The sequence below is a fragment of the Chlorocebus sabaeus genome, chromosome 11 (assembly GCF_047675955.1).
Source record: "Chlorocebus sabaeus isolate Y175 chromosome 11, mChlSab1.0.hap1, whole genome shotgun sequence".
Classification (NCBI taxonomy): domain Eukaryota; kingdom Metazoa; phylum Chordata; class Mammalia; order Primates; family Cercopithecidae; genus Chlorocebus; species Chlorocebus sabaeus.
The window spans coordinates 8,419,618-8,439,434 of record NC_132914.1 but is presented as its reverse complement, the minus strand read 5'-3'; the positions used below and the strand labels follow the sequence as shown (position 1 = coordinate 8,439,434).

The window sequence follows — 19,817 nt, the reverse complement described above, 5'->3', positions numbered from 1 at the left end:
GCGTGTTCCATAGCAACGCATCCCTCTGTCAAAATATTCATCATATTATTTTGAAATCCTCTGCTTAGGTATCTGTTTTTCCCACTAAGTTTAGAACTGGTTAAGGACAAGCTAATGGGGTATGTATTATATACCCACACACACACACACATATATTTATATATACATATTACCATTGTCAATATGCAATATATATTTATATATATACACACACATATATATTTCTCTATATATATATACACACACACCACACACACATATACACACACACATACATATATATGAAATACACACACACACACACACACACACACTTCTACTGCCAAGCACAGAAAGACAAAACTAGGCAAGGGTTCTTTTAGTGTTCATGAAAAAATAGGTGTGTTAGTTGAGAGCGTCCTTCAGTTGCCAGGGGAAAGACAGGATGGGTTCACAAAGGGAGATAGTGGTTTTTTAATTTTTCTTCTTTGTTTAACTCTTGAATTTGAAATAATCCAGACTTATGGAAAAGTTGCAGAAATAGTACAGAGAATTCCCGTATGCTCTTCCCTCAGATTCCCCAAACATTTCACCCCATTTGTACTTTCTCTCTCTGTGGATATAATTTTTTTTTCTGAAATGTTTGAGAGAGGAAGGTAGAATGCAGGGCAGGGTGAAAGGCGGAAGGAGAGAGGTGGGTTGGGAGGCTTTTTTTTTTTTAACCTTCTGAGATGGAGTTTCACTCTTGTCACCCAGGCTAGAGTGCAATGGCACGATCTCGGCTCACTGTAACCTCTGCCTTCTGAGTTCAAGTGATTCTCCTGCTTCAGCCTCCCAAATAGCTGGGATTACAGGCACCCACCACCATGCTCGGCTAATTTTTTGTATTTTTAGTAGGGTGGTTTCACCATGTTGGCCAGGCTGGTCTTGAACTCCTGACCTCTGATGATCCACCTGCCTTGGCCTACCAAAGTGCTGAGATTACAGGCATGAGGCACTGTGCCTGGCGATTGGGAGGCTTTTGCAGTTACCTAGAGCGCTATGATGAGGGCTGGACCTGGTTGGAAATGATGAGGAAGGTGGGAAGTGGTTAGGTCTGGCATATATTTTGAAAGGAGAGTTTAAATGGGTTGGATGGCAAGAGAGAGAAAAAGAAGTTTTAAGGATGATGTCAAGGATTTTGGCCTGAGTAACTGGAAGACTAGAGATGCTGTTATTGGGATCGGGAAGACTGGGAGGAGTGGGTTATAGCAGAGGGAATCAAAAGTATGTTTTGGGCATGCTAAATTTGAGGTCCAAAAAGAAATGTTAAGAAGTGTTGGCCGGGCGCAGTGGCTCATGCCTGTAATTCCAGCACTTTGGGAGGCTGAGGCGGGCAGATCACCTGAGGTCAAGAGTTCGAGACCAGCCTGATAATTATTAAAATCGATCATTGATGTTTACTAATTTATAATATTATTGCTTCTAATACCGCAGGGGGTGTACACCTACCTGTGATGTCGTTCCTAATATCCAGAGACAGAGAGCATGATATTAGTTTTAATATCGCAGTAGGTGTACACTCACCCCGTGACACGGATCCTAATATCCAGGGGGGTAGAGCATGACATGACTCCCAACATAGCAATGAACGGACAGCCACCCGGTGATATTGCTCCTAATATTCAGAGAAGAAGCCTATGATATTACTCCCAATATCGCAGGGAGGGTACAGCTCTTCTGTGATATTGTTCCTAGTATCCGGAGGGGGAGAGGAGGATAATAATTCCAGTATCGCAGGCTGTGTTCACCCGCCCTGTGATATTGTTATTAATATCCTGGAAGGGAGAGGATGATATGACTCCCCATAGAGCAGGAGGCGTACACCCAGCCTGGGATATTGTTCCTAATATCTCAAGGCCGAGAGATTGATATTATTCCCAGTATCGCAGACACTGTACACCCCCGTGTGATACTCTTCCTGATATCCAGAAGGGGAGAAGATGGTATTAATCCCCATATCGCAGGAGGTGAACACCCACTCTGTGATCTCTTTCCGAATTTGCAGGGGGAGAGAGGATATTATTATTCCCAATATTGCAGAAGATGTACACGCCCCCACCTCCCCCCGCCGTGATATTGTCCTTAATATTCCAAGGCACAGAAGACGATGTTACTCCCAATATCGCAGAAAGTGTATACCCCCCAGTGATGTTGTTCAAATGATCCAGGAGGGAAGGGGATGATATTACTTTCAACCCCTGCACCCTGCAATGCTCTCACCCTGCAACACCGACACCGAGCTCAAGCTGACATGGGACCAGAGGTGCTGGCTGGGGGTGTTGATGGCTTCTCTTTTCTCCCTTGCCAGACTCAGTAGAGGAAGCTGAGACCGAGCAGCCGCAGGAACGAGGTGGGTTTTGCCGGTGGCTCAGGCTTCCTCTGGTTGAGTTGGGCCTTGGAGTAATGCTGGCGGAAGTCACAGAGCTGAGTATGGTGGGCATTGGATCCGGCTGTCACCCCTCTGAGGTGTGGGCTGGGGGCTTGGGGGATGTCACCTGAGGTGGGCCTGAACTTCCCGTCTACTCTGGCACTGGAGGCTGTGGGGTCCCACACTTCTTCCAGTGAACATGCTGGCCCCCGCCTGGTCCCCGAGCCAGGTGGGGCATCCTTCCACTGCTGGGGCCCACGTGTAGCTGTGGGTTCCTTTCTCATGACCCGGAGAAGCTGCAGCTCACCCTGTGTTCTGCCTCAGAGGTGGGAGGCCACACTGCCCTCAGTGGGTGGCAGAATTCAGAGCCTTAGGTTGCAGGGGTCTCAACTGAGATCCCTGAAGGGTCTGCTCCTTCCTGAGGGGCTGATTCAGGGAGGCCCTCCCGTCTCCCCTCTACGGCTCTGTCTCTTCCCCTCACACAGGGTCTGCATGTGGACAGCCTGGTGATATGGATGCCCCAAGGGCCCTTGGAAGTTCCCTGGGAATGGGATCCATCCCAGTACGTTTGGGATGCAGGCACAAGGTCCCAGAGGCAGCCCGGGGAGCCAGTGGGGAAGGGAAGGCTGCTGTAGGTTTGCCTCAGGGACGGGGTGGTTCCACCCGCTACCAAAGTCCCTGGAGCAAAGGCACGTGGCTCTCCAGCTGCCTTGGAGGCCAGGGTAGTGGCTGGGAGGGGCTGTGTGCCTCTGCCGGGTGGGGGAGATTTCTTAGCTCATCTAGTGTAGTCAAGTCAGACATTTGTCTCTAAATCATATTTATTTTTTTAATTCCAAGGCTTTACAGACGAATAAGGAGACAGTTTGTATTGAAAATACTTTTTACATGTGAGCTTGAAACAGAGTCTGTTTAAATCTAGGTTTTTTCCTTCCCAGTAATGCCTCCTTTCATCCCAGGTTTTCCAACAGGAAATGCGCTTGTTTGCTCACCTCTGGGAGGGGGCTTTGGCTAAGAAGCCAGCAGGCACCTGCGGGCTGCTTGAGCAGCCTGGCCTTTGTTAACCCTTTAGGAACTGTGGGCTTCAGGTTTTCAGACCACCCAAGGTGAAGGTGGCCACAGGGGCCTGGAAGCTTTCCCATCCTTCCTGCAGGGATGGTCCGTTTCCCTGCACGGAGCTGGGTACATGGCTACAACACCCCTGTCCTGTGCCATCAGTGGCTTTACCAATTTTGCTAGCAACTTTTGAGCTGATCAATAGCTCTGATGGGCTGTTGGGGATTTCATGGAGTCCTGTACCCCATCGGGGGGCCTGAAAAGGCATCTCTGAGGGATCACTGAGCTGACATAGTGCCCTAAAACCATGCTGTCAGGTGGGTGACAAAGCAGGACAGGAGGGTGATTTTGTAGGAGAGTCGGGCCACAGGCCTGCGTGTTCTGTCCCCATAGTGCCAGAGTTCCGACGTGCTCCAGGCCCCGGGTTTGCATTGCACATAATTCTCAAGGGCTCATGGCAAGCTGCACCAGGGACACAGAGGGCAGGGATGCAGGGACCCTGTCCCCAGTGGACCAAGGACTCACTGCTGGACTCTAATCTGTCTAGGTGTTTTTGTGACTTGCAGAAATACCTCCACCTTGCCTGGGCCCGAAGCCACAGGCAACCCTGCAGAAGATGAAGAATGTTCCGGAAAAATGTAACAAAGACCTGCCCAGGCTGCCCCCAGCATCCAGCAACGTGAGTTTGCAGGACCCCGAGGAGCCCTCCTTCTGCTTGGAAGCTGAGGACGACTGGGAGGAGCCCTGAGCTCACTGCTGCTGTTCCTGAACGCCCCCGGGTACAAGGCCAGCTGACGTGGCGCTGCCATGGCTGAGCACCGTGTTCTGCAGCTTTAGTGATGAGGAGCTGATTGGGCGCCTGGCATGGGCCCGAAGGGTGGCCAAGAAAGCTGGCCTCGTCACGGCCCTGGCCAGGCTCTGCTTCCTCCTGGGGCGGCTGTGCAGCAGGAGGCTCAAGCTGTCCCAGGCCTGGGTGTACTTTGAGGAAGCACTGGGGACCCTGGAGGGCAGCTTTGGGGACCTGTTCCTGGTGGTGGCTGTGTACGCCAACCTGGCCAGTATTTACTGGAAGCAGAAGAACCGGGAGAACTGTACACAGGTGGTTCCCAAAGCTGTGGCCCTGCTCCTGGGGACGCCTGGCCACATCTGCAGCACCGAGGTGGAGGGGGAGCTCCTGCAGCTGGTGCTGCGGCGGGCGGTGGGTGGCCAGAGCCTGCAGGCCGAGGCCCGGGCCTGCTTCCTGCTGGCCAGGCACCATGTGTACCTCAAGCAGCCCGAGGAGGCCCTGCCCTTCCTAGAGCGGCTACTGCTTTTGCACAGGGACTCAGGAGCCCCAGAGGCTGTGTGGCTCTCAGACTGTCACCTACTCCTAGCTGACATCTGCAGCTGCAAGTGCCTGCCCCACCTGGTGCTGAGCTGTGTCAAGGTGGCCTCATTGAGGGCACAGGACTCGCTGGCCGGCTTGCTGAGGAGCGTGAACCTGGTGCTCCAGAACGTCCTCCAGCCCCACAGCCTCCCCACTACCTCAGGCGAGCGCTGGCCTCCCTAACCCCGGGCACAGGCCAGGTGCTGCGCGGCCTTCTCCACACCAGCCTGGCCCAGCTGTACAGCCACCATGGCTACCACGGCCCGGCCATCACCTTCATGACGCAGGCGGTGGAAGCCAGTGCTGTTGCCGGAGTCCGTGCCATCGTGGACCGCCTGATGGCTGTGGCCTGGCTGCACGTGCTTCAGGGGCAGAGCCCAATGGCCCTGCACATCCTGCAGTCTGTCCAGTGGTGGCCAGCGAGGACCAGGAGGGCGTGAATGCCAACATGGTGGCCATGGCTCTGAAGAGGACGGGCCGGACGAGGCAGGCAGCCGAGGGCTACTACCGCGCCCTACGGGTGGCTCGGGACCTGGATCAGCGGAGGAACCAGGCAGTGGCGCTGGCCAACTTCGGGGCCCTGTGCCTGCACGCGGGTGCCAGCAGGCTGGCCCAGCACGACCTCCTGGGGGCCATGAGGCTGTTCTCGAGGCTGCCCTGCAAGGAGTGTGGCTGGGACTTCACCCACGTGCTCCTGCAGCTGGGTCACCTCTGCACCCACCAGGGCCTGGCCCAGCAGGGCAAGGGCTACTACCAGTGGGCCCGTCTGGTCGCCATGGAGATGGGCCACGTGGAGAGTGGGTGCCCCGAGTCGTCCTGTGCGCCTTCTGGGGCCACTCGGGTCAAGGCACACCTGGAATTTGTGATTCAGAAACAAGTGGTTTTTCCACCATCGAAAGTGCTGAGTCATGGCCAACAGCAGATGTTGGCAAGCGCCCTGGAGACAGGGCGTTCCCATGCAGGGCCGTGCCCTACTGGGGCAGCCAGCTCTTCCCAGTTTGCCCAGGGACAATCCTGCCTTGAGCACTGAAAGGCCTGCGTGCTGGGAATCCCTAGACATAACCCTGGGGTCAAGGCAGGCTCTGCTGAGCTGGGACTTGGGGCCCCTCCATGAGCCAGGCCCTGAATGCCGGTTCTTGTGCCCGTGTTATCTGCTTGGTATATCGGCAGCCTGTGCACCTGTCATCCCACTTCACAGAGGACACGGGGCAGGTGATTGCCGAAAGCTGCAGAGCAGTTCATGCAAAAGCTTGTTGTGCAGAGTGTGCCAGGCCCCACCCACAAATGGGGTTTGTGGGGTCCTCAGGTGGCAGTGGCTGAATGTAGGAATGTGAGCTTCAGGCCAGAGAAGCCACAAAAGGCTGAGTGGCGTGATGGCGGGGCAGCACTTGGCCCCGGGTTCGGGAAGACTCTTTAGTCTGGGACCAGAGGGTTGATTGGACTTAGTCAAGTAATAGGTGATGGTGGTGGGGGCGGGGAGGGGCTGGTGGTGTAGCCTGTGTGAAGGCCCAGGGGTGAGCTAGTGAGGATGAGTGGCGGTGGGTGAATGGTGGTGAGTGAACGGGAGTGTGAGCGGGGTTGAGTGAGCTGGGCTTACGCAGGGAGGTGCAGAGTTGGGAGTGGGTGGGTTGGGTGCTGGATGGTGAGAAGCTCTTCTGGAGAGCTAAGCAGGGCCTGGGGCCTTAGGCTGTGGCTTGGCCTTTTCCCCAAGAGCACTGGGGAGCCATGGTTTGCTATAGAACAGTCACTGGAGACTGAGCAGTGAACGGACAGTAGGCGGGCAGGGCTGTCCGAAATCTAGGCCGCAGAGGATAGATGGGGAAGTTGAGTCTAGGGAAATGGCCAAGACAAGGGATGCTGTTGTGTGTCCCCTCTGCCTTGCAGCACTTTGTCCATCCTCCCAGGATGGACGTCACGGCATAGTGAGACTAGAGGTGCCTCCTGTGGCCTGGCCCAGAGCCCCAGGGGCTGTGGCTAAATCTGCCCATTTCCCAGCACAGGCCGGGCACCCATTCCTGGCCCTAGGAGGGATGAGATTTTGGAAAGGACCGTGTGAAGGGGCCCTGGTCCCACACATCTGCCCAGGGAGGGGTGTGGGGTTCAGACCCAGGCTTCTTCCCCAGGGACAGTCTCTGACTGGAAGGAGACCCTCCAGGAACCCAGCTCCCCAGCCCCCACTGCGGGGAGGGGCACAAAGGGGGTGGGGTAGCAGGGCAGGGAGGGGGGCACAGGGAAGCTGGCCCAGGGCCCCAGCAGCCTCTGTCCTTGGGATCATTTGGTTTCTTGGCATCAGATTCTTTGAGCTGCTGGGCCTGGGGTCGTCCCAGGGCTGCAGATGGCCCGTGAGTCCCAGCTTGAGCCTCCCTTGTTGGGTGACACGTCTTCCCATCCCTGCCTGCACACCTCCCCAAAGGTCATCTCAACCCCAGCAGAGGCAGTACGTGCAGTCTGGGCTGTTCTTCCTACTAGGGTGGCTTTTGTCATCTGACCTCTGCCTTCCCCGAGTCTTCACTCTTGGCCTTCATCTGTCCCCTTAAATGTGACCACAGCAGCCACCTGTGGCTTCTTTCCACAGAAGACAGAGCCAGTTGTGTCACCTGCTTCCCTGGGGCAGGGTTTCAAGGTCTCACATCTCATATGTGGCCCACTCGGCTTCCCCCGAGCATCCTGATGTGGTGGGGTAGCCATGGCCCTGGCCACCCCACTCACAGGGCCCGGTGACATTGCTGCAGTTACACCTTCTCGAGTGTCGGACTTACTGACAGAGCCGGGAAGGAGCCAGATTCCACGGCGACCCGGGAGACTGGCTCCAGTCTTGGCCTCAGGTTCCCAGAAGGAAAACAGGCCAGTGTGCTAAAGCCATGCTTCTCAAAGTGTGGTGCCTGGACCAGCAGAGCAGCATCCATGTCACCTAGGAGCTTGTGGCAAGTGGGAGTTTTAGGGTCTGCCCCAGGCCTGTGGAGCCGGAAGTTCTGCGGGCAGGGCCAGCAAGCTATACGGACAGGCTTCTGGGTGACTGTGATGCCTGCACATCTCGAGAACCATCGGCCTAGATAGCCTCTGAACACTAACGGCTCCTGGTGCGTCTGGAGAAGACACAGGCCATGTCTGGGAGGCAGGGGAGATGGACTAGCACACTCCTCCTGCCACAGGGCAGCACGATGCTCGATTCCCTCAGAAGGATGTCCTTCATCTTTTCCATGCCGCGTGTGTTCACCCTGGCCCTCCCAGCAGCCTGGGAAGGGCAGAACACTGCACACACAAGGGGGCTGTTCCCAGTCCCCACATTCCAGATTCATCTGTCCCCAGACCCATGGGAGGAGGCAGACTGGTTCCAGGAGGATGAGAGCCCTTGTTCTGACATCTTTGTCTGATTCCAGGGCCTACAAATGTGCTGTGGACTACACCAAACGATGTCTGGGGATTTTCATTGACCTCCAGAAGAGGAGGAGGCGCATGCCTGGCTGCAAGCAGGGAAGATCTATTACATCCTGCAGCAGAGCGAGCTGGTGGACCTGTACATCCAGGTGAGTGGCAAGTGCTGTTCACACTCTGTCCATCCATCCATTCATCCTTCCATCATCTATTTACCTGTTCATCCATCTATTCACCCATCTATCCATTCATCCTTCCATCATCTGTTTACCTGTGGGTCCATCCATCCATCCATCATCCATCCATCTATCATCCATTCACCTGTCCATCCAACTGTTCATCTATCCTTCCATCATCCATCTGTTCACCTGTTCATCCATTTTTCCATTATCCATTCAGCTGTCCATCCTTCTATCCATCCATCCACCAACCATCCATTCACCTGTTCATCCATCCTTCCATCCATCTATCCACTCACCTCCTGTTCATCCTTCCATCCATACATCATCCTTCCATCCATTCCCCCGTTCGTCCATCCATCCATCTACCCACCAATGTACCTATTAATACATCCCTCCATTCATCTGTCCATTTGTTTATCCATACATTTGTCTATCCACCCATATGTACATACATCATCTACCCTCTACCCATCCATACATTGTCTACCCACCCATACATACACACATCATTCTAACCACCCACCCATTCATCTGTCCGTCCATCCAAGCATCCGTCTATCCACACACCCATCCATCCATCCACTCATTCCTAAGCCACTGCTGAGCATCTGTTGTATGCCTTTTCCCTCCGTCCAACTGGTTCCCTCATATCCTCCCCCAGTGGCCAGCATCTTCTCCCTGAGGGCGGAGGCAGGGCCCCTCACAGTGCCCAGCACCTGCTGGTATACAGCACATGCTCAAATAATGTGGCCACTCAGTTAACACACAGAAGAACCTGCTCCAAGCGACACGTGGCACATCTCCTTACAAAATGCATCTATCGTAGCGGCTGTTTTCAGAGGCTTTCCCAAACAGTGTGATCTGGAACAACTTGTGAAGCCCACGAACCTGGTGAAGCTTTCATCATTGAGCACCTGCTGTATACCTCCTTGAGCTGAGGAGAGGGATCAAGAGCTCATGGCCAAGAGGGGACCAGGCCCACCCACAACCACTGTTGGTGTGCGGCCCGGAGCTGTGGCAGGGATGTGGCAATGCAGAGAGGAGCCAGGGGATGGGCTCCCAGCAATCTGGGGGCCATGGAGACTGGTTTGAGTGCAGGGGGAGTGGACTAGGGCTAGCCCTGGTGGTAGGATTCACAGGTGTCGGGCTCCTGGGCTGCAGCTGCTCAGTCACCTCCTGTCACTCAGGTTCATCAGTTCATTGTCCTCATGCCAGTGGTGGGGGCAGCCCTAATGCCCAGGGTCTGATAAATGCTCAGGTGTGCCTGCAGTGTGTGTGAGGAAGGAGGCTGGCAAAGGTGGGCGTGGCCACCTCGCCAGGTGGGGGTCTTGAGGGAACTTCTGCCTCCTTTCAGGGGCACAGAATGTGGCCCTGTACCCAGGCGACCCCAACCTGGGACTGGAGCTGTTTGAGGCAGCTGGAGACATCTTCTTCAATGGGGCCTGGGAGCGAGAGAAAGCCGTGTCCTTCTACTGGGTGAGCTGGCCTGTGGGCTGATGTGGGTGAGCCTCGGGGGGCACCTGGAGGGCTGAGGCACAGGTGTGGCAGGGCAGAGGCCTCCCACCTGGAGGCAGGGCCCCCCATGCACATGCTTAGTTTCCTAGTGGTCTCACCGGGAATGATATTGACTGTGCCCCCTGCCTGGGACAAACGCTTGGGGCCTGGACATGGCAATGGCCTTACCTTTGCACGTGATGATCTCAAGCAACCATGAGCGGGAAGTCCTGTTCCCATCTTACACATGAGGAAACTGAGGCTCAGAGAGGCACAGGGACATGTCAAAGGACACAGCATGTCAGTGGGAGGTCCAGGACTACATGCACCCCAAAGTGAGGATGGCTTCTCCCTTCCTCTGAGCTCACGGTATGGCTCAGCCCTGGGCACAGATAAATGTGTTTTTAGAGCAGAGAGGAGTGCTGGCTCTCCCCCCCCCCCCGCCCCCGTCAGACCCCCGGTGCCCAGGTGGGAGAGGCTGGTCTGAGGCTGCCGGGTGTAGCTGGATGGGCCTCAGGTGACTCTTCAGCCCCTAACTTGGGCGTTTGACCCGTGCGTTATCCCAGAGCACAGAGCTGTGTCGAGATCCAGGGGTAGCTGGGGCGTGGGAAGCTCCAAGCACATGTTCGAGCTCTGAGGAGGGCACTGGGCAAGGTGGGTGCTGTGGGAAGCCTGACCCCACCTGCCTGTGTGGTAGGACCGGGCGCTGCTCCTGGCAGTGACTACGGGGAACTGCAAGGCGGAGCTGCGGCTGTGCACAAGCTGGTGGCACTGCTGGCCACGCTGGAGGAACCCCATGAGGGCTTGGAGTTTGCCGACATGGCCCTAGGAACCCCAGGAGGGCTTGGAGTTTGCCCACATGGCCCTAGCACTCAGCATCACTCTGGGTAAGTCCCCTGAGCCCCCACCCTGCTGGGAGCCACACTTTGCCAGAGTCCACCCTCCAGGTCTTCAGGGCAGGAGCTGAAACACCTGCCAGATTTTCCTGGTCTCCTGTCCAGGCAGGCAGATCTGCCCAGCTGGCTTCGTGGTCCAGCCGTGGGGCACATCCCGAGGTGTCTCACACGGTGCAGAGCCCCCTGCCTGGCTGAGCTCTGCTTCCTCTGCCTCTTCCTGCTGCTGACCACAAGGGCTGCCCAGTGTGGCCTCTGCCTTCCAGACATGCCAGGCATCTCGTTGGTCCCTGTGCCAGGCTGAATGGCATATTCCCTTTCTCTTGTGCCCTTCCCACCCTCATCAACCACACGGCTCTCTGACTGATGAAGTCCCAGTTCCCCTTCCAGCAGCCTGCCCCTTAAGGCCGGGCATCCCCTGGTGCTGTGCCAGGGTTGTCTGTCTTCCTCCAGACACAGGGAGCCCTGGGCAGGCCGCATGCACCAGCGCCTTGTGCCCCGGGGTCCAGTACCCAGGAGGTGTGCAGCTGTGGGGGAAGGCATTGAATGCAGGCTCCACGGCACTCGCCCTGAAAAGGGGAGGATATCAGAGACAGCCTAGGTGGGTTTGGGCATCTGTGGGGGGACCTGGAGCTCAGGCACACAGTAACTCCCCAGGGTAGGGGGCTCTGATCGTGACACACCCAGGAGTCGGATGTCACGTCTGTGGGTTGCCTGGAGCCCTGGTGCCCGGGAGCACCTGGACTGCATGGCTTTTGGGCTCCCCTGGTTAAAACCAGTGAGCAAAGGCAGGTGGCTATGTGTAGGCAGAGCTGGGCCATCCAAGTCCGACTTGCCAAAGCCTCACAGTAGACGGGGGCAGGCCTTATTAGTTCTGCTTTGCAGATGGGAAAGTGAGTCTGGGAACCCGGAAGGGACTGGCCAGAGCTGCCCAGGTGACCACAGGTGTCTGGAGGCAAGCCAGGTGCTGCCCGGGGTCTGCATACCTGCTCCTAAGGGGCCTGTGCCCTGCCTGCCCCAGGAAGCCACGTCCTCACACCTGCCCCTTTGGCCTGCACCCCAGGGGACCAGCTGAATGAGTGCATGGCCTACCACCGGCTGGCCGCCCTGCACCAGCAGCTGGGCGATGGCAAGCTGGCGGAGCACTTCTACCTCAAGGCCCTGTCGCTCTGCTACTCGCCGCTGGAGTTCAACGAGGAGACCCTCTACTACCTGAAGGTGTACCTGGTGCTCGGTGACATCATCTACGACCTGAAGGTGGGTGGGGAGGGGCAGGGCTCGGGGTGTTCCCGGCCCCCTTGGAGTGGGCTCTCCACCCAGACCCCAGAGTCCTGGGTTCCAGCCTTCCTTCGGAATGGCCCAGTGGCCTCCCTGGAGCTCTGCACCTAGCTGGAGGAGCCGGTAAGGTTAGCAGATACAACCCAGCTCCCAAGCTGGCCAGGCCCCACCCTCAAGAACTCAGTCTCAGCCAAGGAGGCTGACACATGAGCGGGCAATGGTGGCCTCTGAGTAAAGGGGGATCGTAGTCGGGAGGCCCTCCTGGAGGAGGTGACACCAAAGCTGAGTCTTGACAGTCAAGTGTCAAGTTGCATTTAACAAAAACAGGGTTGGGAGGAGGACATTTAGGAGGATGGCATCATCCTCACGTTGAATCCACGTTGCAAGATCCAACCCAAATCCCAGCGCCTCCTCTAGGAAGCCTGCCCAGGGTGCCAGCCTGCACTGAGCCACTCCTTCCTGCAGTCCCGAGACACCTTGAATCTTCACATCACCCAGGAAGGGTGGGGTGGGGCGGGGCCAGTGTCTTACCATGTGCTTCACAGACAGGGAAACCCCAGCGCTGGGCAGGTGCAATGGGGCGGGGCCCAAGCCAGCCAGACTGAGGCCTTGCTGGGTCGGGTCTGTCTCGAGGGAAGGTGCTGGGACCTGTACTCCCTCTGCCCCCAGCCCTGGAGGGGTGGAGAGCTGGGACTGGCAGACTCAGACCTGGGATGTCTGCACCCCTCTGGCCAGCAGGTGCCCGCCCCCCTCAGCATCGCACCGGCACCGTGTCAGTGCTCCTTATGGGCTGAGGGGCCAGGGCGCTCCAGTCCAGGAACCGAGATCTTGGGGACCTTAGAACAACATGAGGAGCTGGGGCAGCCCTAAGATCCCACCCACCACAGGCCTGGGGCTGCCTGTGAGGCCCCCGCCCAGTGCTGGCGACACCTGGTGCTCAGAAGCTGTCCCGGTGGCCTCCCAAGTCCCAGCCAGACAGGGAGGTGCCAGGTGTCAGGCCCAGAGGGACGCTGCTCAGGGGCTCACCTGGGATCCAGGGGACGGGCCTCCCAGAAGGGGCCGGCCTCTCGGTCAAGCCTGCCGCCCACTCCACCTGCCCAGGAGGAAGGAAAGGGCCAAGGAGTACCTGAGAGGCCAACGTCCACGGTTGGGGTCGAGGGGCAGAGGCCTCCTTCAACCTCCTTCCCATGCACAGCCCTCTGGACCTCATCGTGACTATGCTGTCAGCGCAGGCCAGCTTCCCACAGGAAGGGCCCCTCAGAATTCCCAAGGGAGGCTGTCTTTCCAAGGCCACGCCCTCCTCCTTGTATAGGAGGCTCTGGACCCAGGGCCCAGAGGAGTGGGAGAGAAAGCCGGGCTGGATGGGGCCTGGAAGGCTGGCGGAGAGGCAGGGGTAAATGGGCATCCTTGCCGATTGCCTCTAAAATGGGGTCCCCTTTAGTCTACACATGTGAGCCCTGGAATAGGGTGGATTAGGTGTGTCCTGGCTCAGCCTGCCACTCACTAGCTGCTGCACACACTACAGGCACATTGAAATGCACAGGCACATACACACAGGCGCCCACACACACGCATACGCAGAGACATATGCTTTGGCTGGCTCCTTCCTGTTTAGTTGGGATGCCCCCACTCCTTCAGGAAGCCCTTGCCTCCCACCCCGGGCTGAGTCTGGGGCCTCCTGGGCCCCCCACAGGCTTCTGGGCTTCCCTCTACCACAGCCCGGGCCACCCTGTATGGTCAGTGTTCACTCCCAGGTCCCTCAGCCTGGGAGCAAGGACGTTAGGCTCAGCCACACACCCAGCAGAGTCCAGTGTTCGGCTGGGCGGTGACTCAGGGCCTTCTCACGCCCCTGCTCCGTGTGTGGGGCGGGGCAGTCAGGGAATGGACTGCTGCATCTTGGACTTTGTCCTTGGCCCTGGGAGCCATCTTGAAATGGTAAAGGGGGACAGGCCAGGCCTGAGTCTTAGGTCCCTTGGGTGACCCCCATGTGGAGGAGGCACCTGGGGAGAAGCCGGGTGGGGGATGGGACGGTCGAGGAGGAGGTATGGGAGGCCAACCCAGGGATGGTGAGTTTGAGCCAAAGATGCATTGAAAACAGGAGTGGACGTCTGGGGAGTCACACTCCGTCAATATTTCAGGGAACACTGCCAGAGAGGACACCTGGGAGATGGTTTTGTACCTGGCCTGGCCCGTGGAGGGCCTGGAAATGGTCAGCAAGGACAGAGGCCAGAGGGGAGCCTGGGTCACTCAACGCTGTGCCCCTGCTGGGGCTCGGAGCCACGAGTCCTGCATGGAACTGTCAGAGCAGGCAGGATCTGCCCTGACCTCAGCCCATGGGGAAAGCAGCCACTGCCTGCAGAGAGGGTGGGACTGGGGCAGGCGGCTTGGGGTGAGTGGGGGCGTAGAACAGTCAGGAAGTATTCCAGGGGTGTCAGGGTCATCCCCACCTCCTGCAGCTGAGACCACAGCAGTGTCACAGGCTTCAGGGCTCATGGGGTGAGCCAGGATTGGCTGGACATATGGAATGACCCGGAGACAAGAACGGCCTCTGGGAAGACAGACTCTGAGTCCCCCTTTTGCTGAGCATGGCCTGTCCCCTTCAGGACCCGTTTGATGCAGCCAGGTACTACCAAGCTGGCACTGGCAGCCACCATGGACCTGGGCAACAAGAAGGCACAGCTGAAGATCTACACGCGGCTGGCCACCATCTACAACTTTCTCCTGGACCGTGAGAAGTCGCTCTTCTACCAGAAGACCAGGACCTTCACCAGAGAGCTCAACGTCCGCAGGGTCAACCTGCCTCCTCTGCCACTCTGCGGGTGGGCCCCCTTAGGTTGGCCCCCTTAGGTTGGCCCCCAGCCACCCTCGCTGAGGACAGCATCTGAGGGAGTGGGTTTTGTGCAAGGAGGATGGGCTCCTGCCTCTCCTGGTGTCTCCCGTGGCTCATTTTCTGGGAAATGGAGGCATGAAAGCAGGGGTCAAATAGCAATAAAGGTTTGTTTTTTTTTTTTATGCAATAACATACCGAAGTCCCCAAGGCATCCTTCCCTGTGTGCTTCCTGGGCTGTGTCTAGGGGCCAGCTCCTTCCCTGGTGGCAGCCCTCTGATCTTGGGGATGAGAAGGACCCTGAGTCCAACAGACCTGGGCCAGGTCACCATGAGCCTCGGTTTCCTTGGTGGCCAGAGGGGAGATGGTGGTGGAACTCCCTGGGCAGCTCCCTGCTCAGAGCTTTTGCTGTAGGTCTCATGCCACCCTTGCCTTTAACCTTCAGGCCACTGTGCCCAGATGTGGGGGCTGCTAGTGCCCCTGTTCACCATTGAAGAAACAGAGGCACAGAGAGAGGTTAAGTGGCCCACCGTCACACAGCAGGTAGGGGCGGAGACGCAGAGCCCAGTACACTGACCACCACACCACCCAGCCAGCCTGCTGCCAGGAAGGTGTCCCCCATTAGGACCCAAAGTCAACTCCTTGTCCTCTCTTGTGGTGTCAGGAGAGCCACAGGCCAGTGAGGGTGGCCCCGGGGATCCCTCACTCAGTGTCCTCTGGCTCCCAGACTTGGCTGGGCCGAGCCTGGCCAGTCCCACCTTTGGCCACTGGTCAGCCCTGCGGGAAGTGAGATGCAGGGATTTACACAGACTGCCTGTGTAGATGCTGCTGTCCAGTGTTGAAAGCCTTATCTGGGCTGCCCCCCAGCCGTCCCCACATACCCCTCCCTCTTCCGGCCCCGGCCCTCATCCCAGTCCCAGGAATCCCAGGTTTTCCTTCTTGGAATCTCTTGGCCCCAGGGAACACGGCTCACACGATCTCTTTGCCAGTTTACAGCAAGGAAACCGAGGTTCAGAGACTGTGGGTGTCCCACGTGATTCTCACCTACACTGCACTCTCCCAGGCCCCTCTTTTAAACACTTTAAATGCAGTGACATTCACATCGCATGTGATTAACTATTTCAACACAAATCATGTGGTGGCATTTGTGCATTCACAGTCCTGTGCAACCACTCAGGCCATCTAGTTTCAAAATGTATTCATCTCCCCAGAAGAAACCTCCCATCGTTACTAAACAGTTACCCCTCCTTGGTATCCCCCAAGCCCCTCGTTTAATGAAAGGAGAAACTGAGGCCCGGAGAGAGACTTGCCAGTGGGCAGAGCTCTGAGAAGGAATCAGGCACCCATCTGCTGCTTCAGTCCTGGGTTGGTTTTCCACCCAGCAGAGGTGACAGAGCCTGGAGGTTCTGGGAGCGCCACAGGGGAGCCCCATGCTTGCAGCCAGAGCCCTGCACCGAGCCTCCCCACCAGGGGGCAGCAGAGAGCTTTCCAGAACCGGCCGCGAGGCTGGCGGGAAGCAGTGGGTCAGACCTGCTGACAAGCCTCATTCATGTTGACCCCAGATCGCTATCTCTGTGGGTTGAGCTTGGGAATTGGAGGCCGCATGATTGGAAACATGAAGACGGCTCGGCCTGGCTGGAGCAGCGGGAAGCGCCGTCGCGTTTACTGAGGACACAGACCTCCTGCCCGCTGGGCCGAGCCTGCAGCCATTCTTCTCGGGGTGGGGGCCGCAGGTCCGGGTTGCTCTTGGCCCCCGACCTGCCTCAGAGTCCAGGGGGCTTTAGAACTGCCTCCCCATCTCCACCCACCCTGGCTGGTGCCATGAGGGGCCTGGATCCTGGGATCCTGTTCCTCTTGGGCAGCAGAGACTGGGGGACCAGAGGAGAGGATGGGTCTTCAAGCCCCACATTCAAACCCCAGCCCACCACTCACAGTCTGGGGGTGCAGGGTGAGGGAGTTGATTTCTCTGAGCCCCAGTTTGGTCACTAAAATGAGGTCGACCTACTGGGGCAGACTGCCAGCCCCAGGGCTAATAGAGGCCTATTTCCTACTGACAATACTTCTTACTCCTAGGAACAGCTCCAACAACCACCCACTAGAGAACATTCAACCCACGCCAACTTGTCAGAGGCACGTGAACCACAGCAACTCCATCTTGAATGGGGGCTGGGTAAAGGGAGGCTGAGACCTGCTGGGCCGCATTTCCAGGAGGCTAGGCATTCTTAGTACAGGATGAGATAGGAGGTCGGCACAAGATACAGGTCATAAAGACCTTGCTGATAAAGCAGGTTGCAGTACAGAAGCCAGCCAAAGCCCACCAAACCCAAGATGACCACGAGAGTGACCTCTGATTGTCCTCATGGCTCATTATGTGTTAATTATAATGCATTAGCTGCTAAAAGACACTCCCACCAGCGCCATCACAGTTTACAGATGCCATGGCAACATCTGGAGGTTACCCTACATGGTCTAAAAAGGAAAGGACAGAAACTCTCAGTTCTGGGAATTACTGGAACACTCATGAATAGTCCAACCCTTGTTTAGCGTATGATCAAGAAATAACCATGAAAATGGGCAACCAGCAGCCTTTGGGGCCACTCTGCCTATGGAGCAGCCATTCTTTTTTTTTTTTTTTTTTTTTTTTTTTTTTTTTTTTTTTTTTTAAAGAGATGGAGTCTTGCTCTGTTGCCCAGACTGAAATGCAGTGGCGTGATCTTGGCTTACTACAACCTCCGCCTCCTGGGTTCAAGCGATTCTCCTGCCTCAGCCTTCCTAGTAGCTGGGACTACAGGCACCTGCCACCACACCCAGCTAATCTTTTGTATTTTAGTGGAGACAGGGTTTTGCCATGTTGGACCAGGCTGGTCTCGAAGTTCTCACCTCAGATGATCCACCTACCTCGGCATCCCAAAGTTATGGGATTATAGGAGTAAGCCACTGCGCCCGGCCCGAGTAGCCATTCTTTTAATTCTTTTCTTTCCTAATAAACTTGCTTTCACTTTATGAACTTGCCCCGAATTCTTTCTTCTGTGAGATCCAAGAACCCTCTCTTGGGGTCTGGATCGGGACCCCTTTCCAGTAACTTACTTAACCTATCAGACCCTTCATCTCTTCAATCTGTAACCAAAGACAAAGCCTCCCCAGAGGTTCCAATAGTGAGGAGAGAATGCATGGGAAACGAGGGGCACGGAGTTGGTGTGCAGAACCAATGTCACAGACTGGCTGTCAAGCCACTGTCATTGGAAGTTAAATCATGCTCTCGCCCACAAGTTATGAGGAACAATGTCACAGGGGTGTGTACCTTCTCCAGTAGTGGGAGTAGCATCATCTCTTCCTTTAGATGACAGGAACAATATCACAGGGTGGGTGTACACACCGTGTTTTTGGAAGCAATGTCTCTCTCTTCTAGGTTTTATGATGCATATCACAGGCAGGGTGTACCCCTTGTTATATTGGATGGAATCTCAACCTCTTTCAACCTGTATCTTTAGAACAATATCCCATGGGGCTTGTACATCTCTTCAATATTGGTAGTAACGCCATCTTCTCCTTTCCTGGATATAAGAAACAATATCACAGAAGGGGTGTACACCCCTTGCAATATTGGTAGTAATATCACCTCTCCCCTGTGGATATTAAGGACAAAATCCCAGGGTGGCTGTACAGTTCCCACTTTATTGGGAGTAATATTGTCCACTCACCCCCTGGATAAGAGGAACCATATCACAGAAGAATTGTCCACCCCCTTCGATATTGTCAGCCATGTCATCTTCTTCCCACCTGGATATTAGGAACGATACCCCAGGGTTGGGGGCGGTGTACACCCACTGCGATATCGAAAGTAAAATCAGCCTCTTTCCCGCTGGATGTTAGGAACTCTATCACAGGTGTGTGTGCACCTTCTGGGATATTGGGAGTACTATCAGCCTTCACCCCGCTGCATATTAGGAACAATATTCGGGGGGCAGGGTGGTTACAGCCCCTGCGATACTAAGAGCAATATTCTCTTTCTCCTGTACAGTAGGAACTACATCACAGGGGTCTGTACACCTGCGATATTGGGATTAATGTTATCCTCTCCCCCACTGAATGTCAAAAACAACATCACAGAAGGGTGTACACCCCCTGCGATATGGCCAGTAATATCGTCTCTACCTTTGGATACGAGGAACAACATCACAGAGGGTGTGTACACTGCCCTGCAATATTGGGTATAATGTTATCCTCTCTTCCCCTGGATATTAGGAACGATATCCCTGGTGGTGGGGGGTGGATTACATTAAGAACAGTATCACTGGGTGGGGGTACACCCCCTGCGATATTGGGTGTACTATCATCCTCTCTTCCCTAGGATATTAACAATATCACAGGAGGGGTGTAGAGCCACAGCCCCTGCGATATTGGGAGTAATAGCCTCCTTCGACCTGTGGCCTTTCTATGGAATCTCCTATGACGGCCTCATAAACAGTGTCTGACCAAAAAATTGGCTGGCCGGGGTAATGCTGCACCACGTGCGGGGTGTGAGGGTGGAAGCACATGTGGACATCTACAAGGTGCTAAAGGAGAGTGAAGCTAGTGATGACTGGACCCTAATGGCATTCAACGAACAGGAGTCAAGCGTGGGGCCCAAGGAAGTCCAGGAAATGAGCCGGGGCCAGCCTCGGCAAGGCCAGCATAGCACTAGGGAACGCAACAGGGAGAAGCCCAGGAGAGAGATGGCCCTCAGCTCAAGTGGGAGGCACAGGAGGCTTCAGCCGACCTCATGGCCCCTCTGCTCCCTTCCCTGCACTGGAACTCAGTTCTGAAGGAAGAACCCGGAACAGAACTACTGTTTTCCGAGGTTCTGTGCCAAGCTGAACTAAGGAGTCTCCAACAGGGCTGGGAGTTTTCATCACAAACTCTGGAGCCCTTTTGGATGTGAACATCTAAGGTAAAGGCCAGCGGCTGCTCTCCAGGAGGC

General features: G+C 56.1%; 1 pseudogene; it reads left to right on the top strand.

Annotated features, from left to right (window-relative positions):
• LOC103218873 (SH3 domain and tetratricopeptide repeat-containing protein 1-like) overlaps nt 1-15,036 on the top strand; it is a 28,188-nt pseudogene extending 13,152 nt beyond the window's left edge.
• Nucleotides 15,037-19,817: the final 4,781 nt, after the last annotated feature.